Raw genomic sequence first — 16,351 nt, 5'->3', positions numbered from 1 at the left:
ATTGTCCTTTAGGAGCGCTTTCAACCTCATCCAGGGACACATCGACAGACGCGCCTCCCCGGCCCGCCCACCACTCCCACAGCATCGCTCCCCGCCACCAACACTGTGGCGCAGGAGGGTGGAGCAACGGGCACTACCGGAGCAGCGGGACCGGAGGGGAAAACAGGGAAACTTGGAGCCATCTTTATGGGAGAGAGGGGAGGCAGCCGCCCCCACCACGTCACTCCGCCGCAGGTCCACCGCACACTCATTCAGCGTGTTTAGGACCGCGGTAGGGACGGGCGGGCTTAGCCACGTCACTGGAAAGCCCCCCCCCCCACCCTCCGAACTCGCCGCCCTCAATGCCTGCGTGTTGGACTTTTCATTCCCTCCTTCCCTCGGGCCCCCCCCACTAGTGCAAGTGAGGACGGTGTCCTCCGCCATCTTGGACACCTCGTGTTTTTTCTCCCCACTCCCGCCGCCCGATCCCACAGCAGAGACCGGGGCTGGGAGGATGTTGGGGGTTGCAATCCAAGCAGACTTTTCAGCCTGCCCGGATTGCTGGGGGTGAGAAACATACACATATCTCACCTCCACTCTGCTTTTTTCTTTTTTCTTTTTTCCCTTCCTTTTTTTCTTTTCAATATCTTCATCTTCATCTGGGAGCTCTTCTCCAAACAAAAAACTGCCTTCATGGAGCCGGGGTGACTCCAGGTGTTTAATCTCAGCCATGAGCCCTCCCCCGACTCCACTACTTCCACTTTCAATTTCATCTTCTGAACTTGTGAGGGGCAGGCACACCTGTTCAGCGGTGATCCCAGTGTCCATGGCCTGCTCCTCTTTCTCAGTTTTTTTCTCTGCCTCTGGTTCTTCCTCATCGTCTTAGGGTGTCGGCCATTTGCAGACTTCCCTGGGCCATGACGAAAAATCTCTCCTCGTTTTTAAGTTTTTCTTAGAAGGGGCCACTACTTTTCAGTATAATTGCCCTCCTTGCTTCCATTTCTTTTATCTTTTCTTTTAGGACCTTTATCCTCTCTGATATCTCAGGTCTTTTATTTTTTGAAGCCTTGTCTACCTTTACTCTTTCCAGCTTTATCTTGCTTCTGAGCTTTTTTAAGGCTTTGCCAGCGTCTTCATACTCCTTGAGGCAGGCCGCAATACGGGAGCTGTACATGGAGACCGATTCCTGGGGCCTTTTGATGCTCCAGTCAGTCTCCATCCTCCCTGGCCCACCCCAAGGAACACTCTGCTCACCTGCAGGGTTACCATCCACCCTCCCGGACTTGCTGGTGGTCTACACAGCCCCGCTCCCAGGGGCTGCAGGGGACACCACAGCATGACCCCTGCTCGGTCTTCTGACCCCTGGGACGGATGATGGTGCAGAGGCCGGTAATTCGCCTCCCCTGCCTCCCGCCGGCCTACCCCGGGAAGCAGGATCCTGGGTCCCAACTGGAGACATAGCTCCAGGCCTCCACCAACTCCTTAAGAAGAGGCAGGGCCTGGGCTGGGGAGAGGTGTTGAAAACTCCCCGCAAGCCTAGAACTCCTCCTGGGGAGAAGATTTTAGAAAACTCCCCAGAGAGGCCTGCACTGGAAGCTTCAGGAGCTCAGTGGAAAGACCTTCTAACTCTGTGGCTGCAGACACCAGACACGCCCATGCCTGAATCTCTGCTATGGGACCTCTCTCCTCTGTCTGGGTGCCGGGGCCTAAAAATATCTGACAGTGGCCTGTTCCAGTGGTGGGTGACATGAAGCCTGATTCTCTGCTATGACATGAAGCCTGATTCTCTGCTATGGGAACTCTTTTTTTTATTATAAAATTATAAAACGTTACATATATAATTACAAGTACAGACAAAACAAAAACTTAAACCTAGACAGCATTCCAGCTGCCCCAGCCACATTCACACACACATTCATACCTATATATAAAACTACAAACCTACAAACCTACAATCTACAATAAATAACCTACAATAAATAACCTACAATAAATAACCTAAAATAAATAAAACTTACCCAGCCGGTTCGGCCGAAATTACCTAACACAAAGAAATAGAAATAAAGCACAGAAAAAAACAAAAACAAACTCAAACAAAAAATATGGCTACTTCGTCGTAAATTAAATCCAGGCAACTTGCCCCTAAGCAAAAAATTTTTTTTTTATATACATACATTTAAAAATTATTATTATTTTTTTTTGTATTTTTTTTTATATATACAAACAACACTAAAAACTACAAACTGCAAACTTACCCTACCCTAACCTGTCCCTAGCCATTCCCTATCCTAAACTAAATCCCCCAGGATTGACCTCCGCCTCATGTCCTCTGCATGTCCGCATAGTCCAAGGCCAGCCCTACCTCCACCACCCACATCCAGCCCCCGCCCCATGTCCTCCCATGTCCGCGTAGTCCAGGACTGGATGTAGGCCTCCCCACATTTTGTAAGTGTCCCCCCCTCACCCTAACCCACCCAACCTAACTAACTAACCCCCGCTTACCCTATCCTTCAACATAATATACACAATATATACAATATACTATACAATAAGCACACATAACCACTCCCGAAGGACCAAGTTCAGCCTTTGCAAGCCTTTCAAAACCATACACTTTATCCAAAACAAAAATCTAGGGTGAGAGTATCAGCCCACCACCAGGAAGAGTACTACTAGGCTATGGTACACTAAAAGCAAAACCTCTCCAGAGGAGAGAGGCCCTGCTGGTACCTAGTCTTTCGTACTCGAGTGAACATACCTTCACCAGGTCCCCCAGAATGTTCCTACACACCTCATCCACTGGGAGGACTTTCTGTCTTGTTGAAACTAAACACTGTGCGTTCCACGTGTAGAACCTAACCACTATGCTAACTAAAAAACATGTGCACAGGTCCCTTCTGCCCAGGTCTCTGAGCACTCCATAGGCACACTCCGCATAGGAGAGGCTGGCTAGCCTAGGCCAGCCAATGGAAACTCCCACTCGTTTGTACACCTCTGTATTAAAGGGACACTGAAGCAGGAAGTGCTCCATACTTTCCAGTATGGAGCCGCACTCCTCCCGGGGACAACCCCTTTCTTCAGAGTTCCTGTACTTCAGATTGTCCCTTACATACAGCCTCCCGTGAAAGCAGCGCCAAGCCAAGTCCCAAAACTTCAAAGGGATCCTTGCAGAATTTAGCAACTGTAACCCCTTGTCTAGATCCCGGCTTGGGCAATCCTTGAGGGCCAGGGGCTTCTGGAAGTGGGACAAAAAGAACCTCTCGTCAAGGGACCTCCTTGACAGAGTCCTGATTTCCCCTACCTCCAAACCCCACCGGCGGATTACCTTCAGAATCGGGGTGACGTAAGCCGGAAGATATCCGTGAGGCGTACGCAAGTCCATCACTTGCCCTCCTGTCTCCCATTCCTGGAAGAAAGGCCGAAAACACCCCCGGCAGGAGACTACCCACGGAGAAGCCCTCTCCATCCAGAGGTTCGCCAGATTTACTTTAACAAATGTGTTTACAAGAAACACCACGGGGTTGACCATAGATAACCCTCCTAGTCTCCTCGTGCGGTAAGTCACCTCCCTCTTGATCAGGTTCAGTCTATTCCCCCATAAGAGCTGAAAGAACAGACTGTAAACCCAAGTCCAGAGAGGCTCTGGCAAGATACACACACTGCCCAAATAGATAAGCAAAGGGAGCAGGAAAGCCTTGATCAGGTGCACCCTTTCCCTGAGGGTCAAAGACCAGCCCTTCCACTGGTCGACCTTCTGAGCGGCGATCTTAAGCCTGTCGTCCCTATTTTGAGTGGGATAATCCCCATGACAGAAATGGATGCCTAGGACTTTGGCTGACGACTGGGGCCCTGGGAGGGTGTCCGAGAGATCAAAAGTTGGATCACCCCCTCCCAGCCAGAGACTCTAACACTTATCCCGGCTGATCTTGGACCCGGATGCCTCCGAGTAGCGATCCACCTCAGACATCACGTATTCCGCCTCCCCTTTCGAGGACACGAAAATGGTGACATCGTCGGCGTACGCTACTGTCCTCAGAGTGGCTTCCGGCGCCGCCCCGATCCATCCCGACTCCCGCCAACGGTCCACGATTGACCCTCTTAAGAAAGGGATCAATTGCGAACACGTATAAAAGCGGGCTCAAAGACAACCCTGGCGAACGCCGGACCCAACCTCAAAAGGGCAGCCAGACCAACCGTTCACAAGTGGGAAACTCTCTGCCCCGCATACAAGATCTTTAACCAATCGACAAATCCCCCCGGCAGGCCATACTTCAAAAGGACCGACCAGAGGTACTCGTGGTTCACCCGATCAAAAACCTTTGCTTGATCTAAGGACAGCATGTACCCCCTCCAGTGGCCCACTCTACTCTGTTCCACTGCCTCTCGGACACCGAGTACAGCACTAAAAGTGATGCGGCCTGGAACCGAGCAATGCTGAACCACCGAAAGGAGCTGAGGCGCAAATTTCACCAGCCTGTTAAACAGTATCTTGGCCAGAATCTTTCTGTCCGTATTGAGAAATGCTATGGGACGCCAGTTCTCAATACGGCTCGGATCTTTACCCTTTGATCAGGGCTGACCTCCTCATTGACCGAGGCAGAGTGCCCGAGGATAGACACTCATTGAACACCTCAGTCAAGAGGGGACATAAAGAGTCCTTAAAGGTCTTATAAAACTCAGATGTTAAGCCATCCGAGCCTGGCGACTTCTTCAGAGCTAACCCTTCCACCGCCAGGATAACTTCCTCCTTCCTGATCTCCTCTACCAAAACGTCAAAAGAGAGGTGAGCTTCTGACTCAGGGGTGATTTCAGCCAGGAAAGCCGACATCTTGTCCCGATCCAGATCCCTCTTTCCCAAGAGGCACGATCTGGATCTGGACCTGTTCAGAGATCCCGTACTATCAACCAGCCCTGTTATTAACTTACTCTTCACTGACATCTTACAGTTTCTGTAGGGGTCCGGTGAGCGGTACCTCCCGAAGTCCCTCTCAAAAACTAAAGATGTTTGCCTATCATACTGGAACCTCTTGAGCAAAGATTTCACTCTGGAAATATCCTCGCGGCTACCTCCATTCGAGACCAGACCTTTCGAGTTTCCTCCTCAGACTCTGATACAGGAGGTACCTGTCCAGAGACCTGAGGCCCGAGAGCTGGTGGAAGAACTTTGCGGCCCGGTCTTTGAATACCTCCCACCACTCTGACTTAGTGTCACAGAGATCCAGCAAAACTACCTGACTCTGAAGAAAGTCCTCAAAGGATTGTCTCACCTCTGCTTCCTCCAAGACTCCCGCATTCAGCTTCCAGTAACCTCTTCCCATTTGGGGGGAGTCTGAAATATTCAGAGAAAACATAATCAGACAGTGGTCGGAGAATTCTACCTCTACAACCCTTAAGGGCGAGAAGGTAGCCTCCTCCTTCAAAAAAAAACTATCTATTCTAGACCTAATCTTATTACCTCTGTAGAAAGTGAAACCACCGTGGTCTGGGGTGTGCCTAATGTGGACATCCACCAGACGAGCCTCACTAGCTATACTGTTTAGAGCTATACTATCATAAGTTAGCCGGCCCAGTGGCAACGTACATGGCAATATATTTTGGAGCAATATACCCTTCCTTTCCTTTCTTTTCCGCCTTACCAGAGGACCGGAGCACCCCAGACAACTCTTTATCAGCAGCTCCGGCCCCCGGTTCTGCAGTGCGCAGGCGCTTACTCACTGCGCCTGCGCACTCACTCACAACACCAGGAGTGCGTCCGGAAGCACGGCCGGGCACCCCCCCCGGCCACGCCCACATGCGCGCCGATTGGTGGAGGCCCGGACGCACCCCTGGACACACCCCCAGCCGCACCTCCAGCCTCACTCGCTGCTGCGTCCCCTGATCTCCGACGCACTTTCGCAACCGCCTTGTGGGCTGTCCCACACAAGGGCTGTCACTGCCTTGTGTGGGAGGGACGGTGCTCCCATCACACCGCCCCAGCACCACCCTACATACCGGAACGGCAGGCAGGGCAGTAGCCAGAGCGGTGAGCGGGGCCACCTCCTTCACGGGAGCTAACTTCAACGCCGGACCCCCCCCCCCCTCCCACTGGGGAGTGGGCATCAGCACCGGAGGCTCCCGCTTGAACTAGATCTTTGCCGCCTCTTTTGCCTCTTATGTCGGCGTTCGGCGCCATCTTGGATTCAGTATTAACAGGCAGTGAATTGGGGACACTAACCTGCGGAGTACCTGTCACAGACTTTTCAGCCTGCACCAAGCGCTCCGCAGGGACATAGATGACGTGTGTCTCCACTGCCTGCTGTTTTTTCTTATTCTTGCTCTTGTTCTTGTTTTTCTTGTTTTTCTTATTTTCTTTGCCGGTTTCTTCTAGCAGCTCATCACCAAAAACAAAGTTCTGGAACTGGACAGGGGATTCCAGCTGACGAATTTCTTCCATTAATCCTCCTCCTCTACTGCCCTCCTCTTCACTGAAGGTCTCCGCGGCCGAGGACGATTCTCCCTTGGATGAGGGCAACCCCGCTTGCTGCGCTGGAATACTGCAGTCTCCTGGCACAGACCACTGCAAATCAGGAGGAGCGGGCGCAGGCTCTGGCCGGACCGACCGGGGGGTGAGAGATTTGGACACCACGCCAGGTATGCGGTTATCCTCGTCCTCACTGTCGCTGCTGCTGTTTGCTTTCCGCTCTCTCCTTCTCTCTTCCATTTCCAGGAACCTCTCCTCATTAAGGAGTTTTTCCCTTCTTTCCTGTGCCTCTTTTACCTAATTTTTAAGTGTCTTGATTTTTTCAGAGATAGGGGCTCTTTTCTTATTGCTCGTAACATTGGCCTTTGCCCTAAGCAGTTTCAGCTCTTGGCTCAGGCTTTTGAGGTGTCTTCCCAGCTCCTTGATTCATGGAGGTGGTATGCCACGCGGGAGCTGTAGGTCTGGGTGGTCTCCCTCTCCCTCCAGGACCCCCAACCTACCTGGGGCGACAACTCCTGATCCTCTGTCTGCGACTTCAGGTCCTCAGGGGGGACTCAGCTGCCTCTGCCACGTCCTGATGGTACTACCCCCTCGCCGTCGTCACTCCTGGCCGGTCGCTGTAGCTCCCTACTCCCCGCCGACCAAGGCCGGGAAGCAGGGGCACCCTTCCTGGATGCCATTGCCACAGGACCCTGCCAGCTTCCAAGGGAGAGGCAGGGCCTGGGCTGAGGAGAGATGGAAAAAACTCCCCGCAAGTCTGGATCCGATCACAGGGGAAGCAGATGGAAAAATCACCCTGGAAGTCTCTGGAAGTTCAGGAGCTCTCCTAGCACACGTCTGATCACCTCAGCTGCAGGCAGCAGACACACCCAAGCCTGATTCTCTGCTATGACATGAAGCCTGATTCTCTGCTATGGGACCTCTCTCCTCTGTCTGGGTGCCGGGGCCTAAAAATATTTGACAGTGGCCTGTTCCAGTGGTGGGTGACATGAAGACTAATTCTCTGCTATGACATGAAGCCTGATTCTCTGCAATGGGACCTCTCTCCTCTGTTTGGGTGCCGGGGCCTAAATATCTGACAATGGCCTGTTCCAGTGGTGGGTGAAGTGAAGCCAGATTCTCTGCTATGGAACCTCTCTCCAATTGATATTGGTTAATTTTTATTAATTTTATTTTTATTTCGATTCATTTCCCTATCCACATTTGTTTGCAGGGGATTTACCTACATTTAGCTGCCTTTTGCAGCCCTCTAGCCCTTTCCTGGGCTGTTTTACAGCCTTTTTAGTGCCGAAAAGTTCGGGTCCCCATTGACTTCAATGGGGTTCGGGTTCGGGGCGAAGTTCGGGTCGAGTTCGGATCCCGAACCCGAACATTTCCGGGAAGTTCGGCCGAACTTCTCGAACCCAAACATCCAGGTGTTCGCTCAACTCTAGTCTTTACACTACTCTGCTTGCATCATTCATGCACTCTGTCAATAATGTAATTTATATTAGCAATGCTGCCTTTCAGCTATTTTCAAATAGAGCCTTCACCTTGTAGAAAGATAAATACATTTTGTAACATAATAGACAATTTTTATTTTACCCACAACAGTGGCATGAAAGATACAGAGCAGTCCTTGACCAAGGCCAGGAACCATGAATTACTACATCAGTTCCATCACAATCAGTTTTTACCTTGGGTGACTGTTAGTATTTGTCCATTCCTATAGGGCCACTGGGGGTCTTTGGTAAGTGTCTCACTTCCACAGCGTACTGTATATCATTCAGCTGAACTTGTACTGCAGCATTAAGGCTACTTTCATACTAGCGTTAAAGTTTTCCAGTATTGAGTTCGGTCATAGGGGCTCAATACCGGAAAAAAATGCATCAGTTTTGTTCTAATGCATTCTGAATGGAAAGTAAACCATTCAGTATGCATCAGGATGTCTTCCGTTCTGTCCTTTTTACTGTATTTGGCCGGAGAAAATACTGCAGCATGCTGCAGTATTTTCTCTGGCCAAAGTTTTTCAAAACACTTGCCAGAATGCTGGATTCTGCATTCATTTCCATTGAAATGTATTAATGCCGGATCTGGTACCAACTGTTCAGGAAATTGCTGCATTGACGTATCGGGTTTTCCGGTCTGCGCACGTGCAGACCTTTAAAAATGTGACAAAAATAAATACCGGATCCGTTTTTCCGGATGACACCGTTAAGACGGATCCGGTATTTCAATGAATTTGTCAGATGGATCCGCATCCAGATCCGGAAACAAATGATCTCTGTTTGAATATGGATTTCCGGATCCGGCAGGCAGTTGCAGCAACGGAATTGCCTGCCGGATTCTTTTAATGCTAGTGTGAAAGTACCCTAAAAGTTGCAACTATAGTGGAAACTTCACACTGAATAATTACAGCTTGGAATGTGTAGTGCAACACGTAAAGGGCATTAGCAGATTTTAGCAGAAGACAGGGCCAGGCATGATCACGTTTAGAATACCTGGCCATGTAAATCAAAGTCAGAGGGCGCGGCAGTTGCAGAGTGAGCCCTTACTTTCCAAGAGTAACGTTGATGCTTCCATAGCTCTGAAAGGCTCATTTGCTTATATTAAAACTTCATTTTTCTCAGTTTCATAGGTACAAATCTTCTGTTAGATGTCCTTTAAACCACTTGAACACAGTAGGAGGGATCCCTCTTTAACACTTTCTTTCAGCAGCCCACAGGGCTTTACAAAGTCTGTCTATAGTTAAATAGTCTCACAGTACAGGGCAGGAATATCCGGTTCTCACAAGAGCCTTAAGGGCAGATAGTCTCACTATGCGCTGGTCACTCTGCACCTCTGGTCTGCTGCACTGGATGTGGAGTGGCCATTTTGTGAAGATTCAAATTGGGCACCAGAAAGCACAAAAGACTGTAGTATGTTGACTAGATTTGCCGGTATAGTGACATTTTCATGTTTGACTGGAAGGTCTCTATGTTTAGTTTTTAGTGCTACTTTAAGATGGATAACTTATTTGTACTTTGCTGGCAGTAGTGAAATTGAAGCCACAATTGTTTTATTAGTCTCCCAGTATTAATTGAGAGGGGCACTTCTTAGACCTGTAATCTAACAAAGTGAGATTTATTTGCTTCAAAAAGCAGCAATGATCTCACAAAGCAAATTAGATGCCATTTCCATTTGCAAGAAGTTTGTGGCTCCTGATTTATTATGTAGGAAAAGTGAACAAACAGTACTTGTATAGTAAAATAGCAATCCCAGGCATGATAATTAGGCCTATGCAGGAAAACTTCATTCCTGCTCTGAGCATTGTTATATCTTCTTCCTACAAATGAATCTCTACATGTCTAATCAATTAGCTAAATGTTTGGTAATTGACTTTCCTCTACATGAACAGTCACATTGTTTTATCCTTTTAATGGATAAATCCATTTGTGGTCTGAAACAAAAGTGATCGGGTGATAATTGGCTTTATTCAGAAGCACATCTCACTATGACAGCCTGTCATCTCAGAGAGTAGACATTATTATACTTCTGCTACTTTGCAGTAATCACTTTGGTGTTAACATGTAAAGTATAACTTCATTTCCAATAGAGATAATAAAAATGAATGCTTCAAACAAAACCTAATAGATTGGGCTACGCCTAATGCATGAAAGGGTGATAGACAAGTTTTGGTTTGGTATCAGGGTGCTGGGAATAATACAGTACATACATTTTGTTCAGATTTTTATTTAAAAAATAAAGTGTATGAACAAACAGAAACTTTACTATTATTGTTCCACTTCTTCCATTCTAAAATACAGCAGCCTGATCACTGTATCTATTATTGCTGGACACGGCGAGGCACCGCCAAATCTCCATTGAGCCAGTCAAAAAATGCTAAACAGAAAAAATATATAAGATTCTGATTCTGCCTTATAGCCCATTAATGAGACCACATCTGGAGTACTGGGTGAAGTTCTGGAGATCTTACCCACAAAATATATTAATGAAATAGAACTAGGAAGATTTAACAGTGTTCTTAATTTATATTGTCACAGTCTTAATATTTGACAAAATATTCTGGCACAAGCACCAGATTTACTCTAGAAATCTGTTTGTAGTCCAAAAACTTCTCTATGTGCCAGAAATTTGGTAGTGCTCAATAAAAATGTGTCCATGTGCGAAAAAAAACTGTCTAGTCTAAGTTTATGGCACATATAAATTGGCTTAGTTTCACTCCAAAAAGTGTCAAAATATTGGCACATTTTTGGTATATGGAGGAATATTTAGACCATGCCCCATTTCCAGAAAAGCCACACCCTTTTCAGTGAAGCCATCCCCCTTATCAGACATGGAAAAAAAATGATTAGAAAAGAGTGTAAAATAGTAAATGTGAAGCAAAGCATGCACACCAGTTTTTGGGTTAAAAATGTAGCAATGTCAGGAAATATTATTTTACTGAAAGAGTAGTAGATGCGTGGATCTAACTTCCAGCAGATATGGTTGAAAAACCAACTGTAAGCAAAGTTAAAATGCCAAGGATAAAGATATAGCTAACCTAAGTGAAGACTAAAAAAGAAATAATGTAAGCAGAGACCAGGGCTGTTTTTAGAATTAGGCACCCAAGGGCACATGACACGGGTGTCCACTAGGGGTGAGAAAAGCGAGCTTCAGATCCAAGATCCGAATTTGCTTCGCTACAAACTTCGTTTTAATGCTGTATAGAGATTTGTCTCTGTACAATATTAAAATGTATGGGCTCTGGTGAGGTGAAGTGAATTATCACCAAAGACTTGCAGGACTTCGGTGAATAATTTCTGTATTTGATTATTAAACTGGAAAACCATTTTAAAGCAGTTATACAAAATCAGTACTGAAATCAACTTCCATCGTCCAACTGTCCATCGGAACAGAGTGGGTGTTTTTTCCCCTCTTCCTCCTCCAGAGCAAGAACTGAAGGACCTGTGATGACATCAGAAGGAGCCTGAGCTTAGTACTGGAGAGGAAGGAGACGTGGCGGTGAAGGACCTGTAATGGTGCAGATATGGTGCAGAAACACATACAAATTTGCACGGGAACTTGTGCAGATCTTATGGATCATGCAGCCATGTGAACAGAAAAGTGAAATTGTTATGGCTCTTGTTATGGATCAACAAGGGTGAAACCATTGTGCCAACTAACCTGTTTGGTGTAAGGCTAAACCTAAGGGCAATATTATTTTCCTTGGTATTCAGTTCACCTTTTAACCCCTATACAGAGATCTGGACTTTACTGCAGGTTACAACCAGATTGCTATCTCCTAGGATAGTAGTTGACAGCTGACCTAGTGGTGTCATGGACTCCGGCACAAGCAGTGGGAGCTCTGGATATAGAAAATGCACCAAAAACTAAAGGAAACCACGGGTATTGTCTGACTAGACACCAAAGTTTAAATGCTAGTTTTAGTGTTCCAGGCAGCAAACAGTTAATGTAGACACAAGAAAGACTTGTGGGCAGTGTAGTGGTGAGACACACAGAAGGCATGCTGGGAATGTTACTGGAACACAGACAGAGAAGACAGACTGGGTTAACCTAAACGTGAACTGCACTTGGGCTTGAAATAATAGGAGCACAGAGGCAGGATGGAAACAGAACTTGGAACATAGGCAGGAAACAATACAGGATAAATGCAGGTAAATCTCTTAAATACCTAGGTACCTTCAGGCATTAACTAGGGAAAGATTTGGAAGCGTTCACACTGGCTGATTGAGAGGCTGAGGTGAGCGCGCACGGGGAGCACCAAGCAAGATCATGGAGGCAGCAGCATAGAGAGGATGCTGATAACCAGGATACCAGATGCTATGATAAGTGGTGCGGCATCCACATATCCATGGACCACATATCTAACAGCTCATGGAAGGAGGGGTGGGGGATGAAAAGGGCTGTAGTTTGAACCATAGAAATGATCTTATTTTGAAAACCTGATAATGCTGGATCGTTTCTAATATTTATTGTGTTTTCTTGTCACTATTATGTGTATGGGACACTCCCCAAGTCATAGGTATAATTAATCCAAGTGAGGGTGGATAAGTAAATATATGCTCCAGAAAACCCCCATCCTGTGTCCCCTGTAGAATTTTGTGTACATGTAATTTATGCCATGTGACCATTGCAGCCAATCGCTGGCCTCAATAGTCTCATGCAGTATACCTCCAATGCCTGTCATTTGCTGCAGCAGTGACATGGGGCATTGATGGAAATACCATACTTACAACTTCTGCAGCTGCACAGGGGTCCAACAGGCAATGGGGATTTCTTTCCCCTTAAAAATAAATATGCAGCATCCTATCTATTGGATGGAATGTAAGCGACTGAGCTAATACCCTCACCTGTCTATTTTAACCCCGATGTATGGTATATGGCACATCATTGCCGAAACCAAGTAAATAAAGTTCAGTTGGAAGGACCAGAGCGCCGGTGTGGAAAAACACAGAGGATTAAGTGATATAGCATCTTGTTCTTTTCAATTAGTAGTTTTGGCACTTTTTTTTTAATACTTCGGAAACCCCTGTAGTCTTGGGATGTTTGCTAGTAAAGTTAACTGAAATGGAAAGAGAAGATATCTGAGCGTATAGATTAGTTGCTTTACATGCTCAGTGATTTGGCTCTTACAACTGGGAGCACATTTTTAAGCTCAGGATTTGTGGCTGAAAACTTGCCAGTCACAGTTAGCTCACAGGAATTTGGGACTGTACAGAGAAAACAGAGTAAAATATATTGCTCAGCCCTTGGACAGATCAGCTACTGTACGTACACATTTTACCTTATCTGTGGTATGTACAATTTATTGCACTACTGTCATCATCTCATTTATAATCCTGGAACTGGGAAGAACAGATCTCTAGAATTCTTGATTACATACAATTATAACTGTCATCTTTATTCACATACCTTCCGGTATTCTTAACTATCTAACTCAAGACAAATGGCTGTGACCTCAAGTCACCCCCAATGTCTGCTCTGACATATTACAATACATATAGTTCAGGCATCCTTTTTAAGGAATTATTCCAACTTTTGATCCATCTGTCCCATCATTGGTCCTGAAATGTCCTTTTGGAACTGATTAGATCAATTAGTTAATACATTTTCTGCATCTCTCCAGTCTTTGACTTGATGTTGTACATCATGATGTTGGGTTAACTGGTGCTTGTATATTTTTTATATTTATGCATTAAGGTAAATTTAATTTGTAAATTGTTTAATTGTTAAAGTAAAATTTTAATGAAATGTAGAAATCTGTTAAAGGGATTTTGCGGAAAAAGTTAATTTAAAGGGATAGGCCGGTTTCTGACTAGTTGTGACCAATTATGGCAATTGCTAACATAGCCTTTAGTGTTAAGCGAATCAAACTCCATGAAGTGGAATTCGATCCGAATTTCCGGGAAAATTTGATTTGCTGCAAAACCAAATTTCCTTGTGCTTCATGGTATTGATTTTACCTGAGGGGGGGTTAAAAATGTAAAACAAAATCATACTTACCTCATCCGTTTCAGCACAAAGAGCCAACCGCTGCCATCTTGATTGAAGATCTCGCAGAAAATCCTGTGTGCAGTGACGTATGACGCATTGTTGATGTCTGTGCCGTTTGCTAAATTTCAGAAGCCATGTTCAGTAAATATTCTGTGCTGTCCACAAAGAGGTCCTGTCCATAAGATGGCCTCAGATGTAGGGTCAGGTGACCAGCCAAGTCACTTCTATGTGACATCTCCTGCATTCAAACACTGCTAGTTCTAGTGAAGATGGCAGATGCAGTGTATCTGAACAGAGGAGACTACACGTGGAGGTAATTTGAATGGTAACATGACCCTGCGTCATCAGCCATTTTATGGACAAGATTGCTGCATGGACAGATCAAAAAACTTGGCAAACAAAGGGGAATACATTATGAAATATAGAAAATGGTGCAGAATTTCAACAAAGGCTATATTAATAAGTGCCATATAGTCCTCTTACAAACATACTGATCAACCCCTTTAATCTTGACAAGTTAAATGTTGAACCTTTCTTTTTTATGCACTGTGTGATCATAACAGCAGTGTATGGGCAATATAGGGTTAACATTGGCAGACTGTTTAGGTTACCATGGTGATGAACTTAGCCCACACCATGGCTAGGTATCAGAGAGGAGTCTAGTTTGAGCAGAACTACAGGATGGACATGTGTAACTAGACCAGGCCCAAGTCCAGAGAACGTTTCATAAACTTCAGCTGACAAAGAAGCATCTCTACTAACAGAGTACCCCTGAAAGAAGGATATCTTACTATATAGGCTATATGAGAGAGTTTACTGGTGTGGAAAGTATTATTGACTCCTACAACATTTTGAGATGTATTAGCCATCCGTGTCTGAATTCTGCACCTCTAAGCCTGGGAATTGCAATGAGTTAATAAGAACCTAGTGTATGCCTGTGGTCAATTTGGAGACACTGCAAGGTATCTTTAGAGAGAGAGAGACAGAGAGTACTACAACTTCCATAATATTTGCTGCTCATACAGTGCTATTAGGAGGAGACTATACTGTGATCTGCTTTGTGTCACAAACTAGCGGGTGTGAACCCGCTGTGTCATGTGTCCTACCTCCTCTAAGGGCGTTGTCTAAGTGAACCCCTCAATCTTCACAGTACCCCTCAATCTTCACAGTACTTTCCTGAGGGGAACACCAGGTCACTACCTCTAGAGGAGGATAGGAACACAAGGCAGCTGGTCTAGGCGGACCAGGAGATACCTAGGAAAGGTACCAGAGGTACAGATGTTGTCAGCAGGCTCAGTCGTTACCAGGAGCATCAGAGCAGGACCAAAGGATGAGGCGGAGGTGAAGTCAGACAGGCAATAGGTCAGGGAAGGCAGCACAAGGTACAGGTCAGGCAATCCGGGTCGGCAACAGGAGAGTCAAGTCAAGCACGCAGGGATCAAAACAGGTAGCAGAGTCCAGTAACACAGGTTTGAGTCAGGAACATAGGAACACAAGTGGATATCAGGAACCTTAGCAGGACATAAGGACCTTGACACTGAGGCATCTGGGAAGGGGTCTGAGCCACTTATATATGTGCAGGAAGGCTAGGATTGGTTGACGAGGTCACATGATCCAACCCATAAAACACAGGAAGTGACGCGTTCCGGCCCTTAAGGAAATGCTGCAGGAAACAAGCAGCAAGCATGCTGTGGCCAGGGCTGGAAGGATGCAAAGAAAAGAGGGTTAGTCAGCACCTCCCAATGCGCAGGTTCACGCTGACATGGCAAAAACCTAGAGAAAAAAAGACAATGCAACAGCACCCTGCAAATCAGATAAAGTACGATAATTCCATAGTCGCAAAAAATATTATAGTGCTAATGCTACGCTTATTTATAAAGCGAGATGCTTGGCAAATGCATTTTGTACAAAACCATCTGAGCCCGTCTGCCGTATGTCAAGGCGATCTCTGTAAGACATGTCCTAACACTAAATACTACCTGTTATGTGCCATAAAGGCAGCCATAAAGTTCAGGAAGTGTTGGATCCACATGAATGCTGGATCCACTCTGCCTTTTACCATTTCTGGTGCCATAATGGCCTCCATTACTTACAAGGGATGCAGGTACCAACATGCATGCCGAGCCCACTCTATACCTTTCCTTGTGCCAGACAGCTTCCAATGAATTTAGTGAGAGCAGACCACAGCTTTATACTGAAACTAATTAAAATCAGCCTATGGAGCAGACAGGCTAGTAAGGAGTGCACAACTCGCCGGAGTGCCACATCTCCAGCACTGTAAATCTGCAAAGAAAAGAGGGTTAGTCAGCACCTCCCAATGCGCAGGTGCAAAAACCTAGAGAAAAAAAAGACTATGCAACAGCACCCTGCAAATCAGATAAAGTACAATAATGCCATAGTCACAAAAAATATTATAGTGCTAATGCTACGCCTATT

Source organism: Bufo gargarizans, unplaced genomic scaffold (genome assembly GCF_014858855.1).
Source record: "Bufo gargarizans isolate SCDJY-AF-19 unplaced genomic scaffold, ASM1485885v1 fragScaff_scaffold_130_pilon, whole genome shotgun sequence".
Lineage (NCBI taxonomy): Eukaryota > Metazoa > Chordata > Amphibia > Anura > Bufonidae > Bufo > Bufo gargarizans.
This window is presented reverse-complemented; position numbering follows the sequence as displayed.